Source organism: Gadus morhua, chromosome 14 (genome assembly GCF_902167405.1).
Source record: "Gadus morhua chromosome 14, gadMor3.0, whole genome shotgun sequence".
NCBI classification, from domain to species: domain Eukaryota; kingdom Metazoa; phylum Chordata; class Actinopteri; order Gadiformes; family Gadidae; genus Gadus; species Gadus morhua.
Window position 1 is genome coordinate 28,757,502 of NC_044061.1, and position 2,547 is coordinate 28,760,048.

General features: G+C 43.6%; 1 pseudogene; it reads left to right on the plus strand.

Moving 5' to 3' along the window:
- The first annotated feature begins 1,295 nt into the window (after nt 1-1,295).
- Nucleotides 1,296-1,449, plus strand: LOC115559375 (uncharacterized; annotated as a pseudogene).
- The last annotated feature ends 1,098 nt before the right edge of the window (nt 1,450-2,547 follow it).

Genomic DNA, 2,547 nt, shown 5'->3' on the forward strand with positions numbered 1-2,547 from the left:
GACCTATGTTATTTAACAAACAACAGGAAAAATGTGATTTTAATGGCATGGGCTCTTTAAGAAATAATTGCATATATGATCAGCTCTCACTCCTTATGTGCTCCTTATGTGCTCCTCCTGTATAAAAGCTAGTATGGACCCGGCAATAATTGCTTACGGCCATACCACCCTGAGCACGCCCGATCTCGTCTGGTCTGATACCGTTCAGGTGTGTGAGTAGGAAGTGTGCACTGAGCAGTAGAGTGTTTGTTGGGACTGTGTGTGCCAACAAGGTACTTTTCAGATTTTTTTCTATACGTCAACGCTGGTAGGACCACAATTCTCCCATTCTTTTGGCGAGGATTATCCCGTGGATGGACAAAATGGCAATGGAAAATGGAAATGGAAAAGGCATGAATGGAATAGACCACAGAATGAAAGACCAGAGGGGAGACGAGGCTGGAGATAAAGAAGTGACAGTGAGTGTGGAACTGATCGGTGAAGACAAAGTAACGGTGATGGAAGTGATGAAGGCTACGAGAGAGATGTGCGGGGAGCTGATGGCTTGCCGCAAAATTGGAACGAAAAAATATGAATTAACAATGGGACATCTTAGTGGGAAAAATAAATTCATGGACGGTTTCAAACTAAGAGGGAGTAGAGTTATGGCGATAGAGCTCACTAATGACGAAACGGTGGTTTCGTTTTTGGAGCTGCCGGCATACACCTCGGACAGTGACGTTATCGGGAAACTACAAGGGTGGGGGGTCTCAGCTGGGTCACCTATTAAAAGGAGAATGTGGCCCGGTACCAAAGTTGCAGACGGGATGAGGTTTGTCAAAGTTAAATTCAATGATTTAGTGCAGTCACTGCTGTACTAAACAAAGTTCAACACTGCTACGGGCCGCCAATATTTCAGGGTGATCCACGATAAACAGGAGAAGGTGTGCAGGATGTGTATCCAACAGGGGAAAAAAGTGCAAAATGATAACGTAACTTGTGGAATCTCTTCTTATTTATACTTTTAATGATCAAGATATCTTCTTTTAATGCGAATGGGCTAAGAGACAGGAACAGGAGGCAGCAAACCTTGATGGTGTGTGCGTCAGAAATAATATGTTTACAAGAGACACATTGGGATGAGGAGGTTATGAGGGAGGTTGAGAGAGAATGGATAGGGGAGATTTCAGATTCGCCATCGTGTGACCGGTGGTCTACAGTGTTTATTAAAGTCTAGACATTTCTGAATGCTTTGCAACCGTTTTCCACGGGAACACGCCTGGGCACCGTTCAGCCCACCTGAACGTGTACAACTCATACTTACCTGGCAAGGGGGATACCATGAAGAGAAGGTGGTTCACCCATAGCGAGGCTCAGCCATTGCACTGAGGCTGTTGCGAATTCCCCAAATGTGGGAATCTCGATTGCATAATTTCTGGTAGTGGGGAACTGCGTTTGCGCTCTCTCCTGATCATGTTGTTCTAAAGAAATAATAGCTATGAATGCCTGCAGTGCGTTGCCTACTGCAGTCCATTCCAGGTTTTGCAATGTTAAATTTCTTCAAAAGTTGCATTGCGTTTTGATATGGAACTCTGAGTCTGGAATAAAGTATTCATTCATTCATTTCTTTCATTCATTATGGAACTAATCATTGTTTATGTACAAGTGCCGGCTCTGGCCTCGGCAGCGCTCTCACTCCTTATGTGCTCCTCCTGCAAAAAAGCTAGTATGGACCCTGATATAAATGCTTGCGGCCATAACACCCTGAACACGCTCGATCTCGTCTGATCCCGTTCAGATGTGCAAGCAGGAAGTGAGCAGAGAGCAGTCGAGTGTTTGTTGGGACCGCCTGTGCTTGTGAGTGATAAGGTGTTTTTGTGATAGTTTTATGTTTGATTCATTTCCCCTGCAGCCTGGCTGTTTGGGGGATTGTTTATACTTTTTTTGATTGGATGGATAACTTGGTAAATGACAAAATAGAAGGTAAGGCCACTTTGATTCATGTAGAACCCGAGATTGATTATGCTTTCAATGAATGGATGGAAAAATTTGTAAATGAAAACATGGAAGTTAATACCAGTTCGACACAAGTAGAATGGGAGAATGATTCTGAACATGTTGAAGCGATCGAGAAAGGAATAACACAGGATCACAATTCCGTTAGTAGGCCTAATGAGGGAGAAAGCATGGCGAATAGTAGGAGAGATAAAGAAAGACTAAATAGAGAGATGAATGCGGGAGAAAGTGAGAGTGATTGTGGCTATAAAAAGGAGCTGACATTGATTGTAGAGCTGGTCGGTGAAGACTATATAGTAAAATAAAAAAGTAGGAACATTTACGAGATCACAATGCAGGAGGGAAAGGGCAAGACGAGGGCCCTCATTTATCAAACGAGCGTACGACAGAAAACGTGCGTAAAATGGACGTACGCTCATTTCAACGTTGAGCTTGGCATTTATCAATTTGAAGGTGAGCGCAGGCTGCGATGAAATCTCACGTCAGGTCTGAGCTTGTGTACGCAAGTTTTTTTGGCGCAACATACGGGTATTTCAATGATTTATAGTGCAG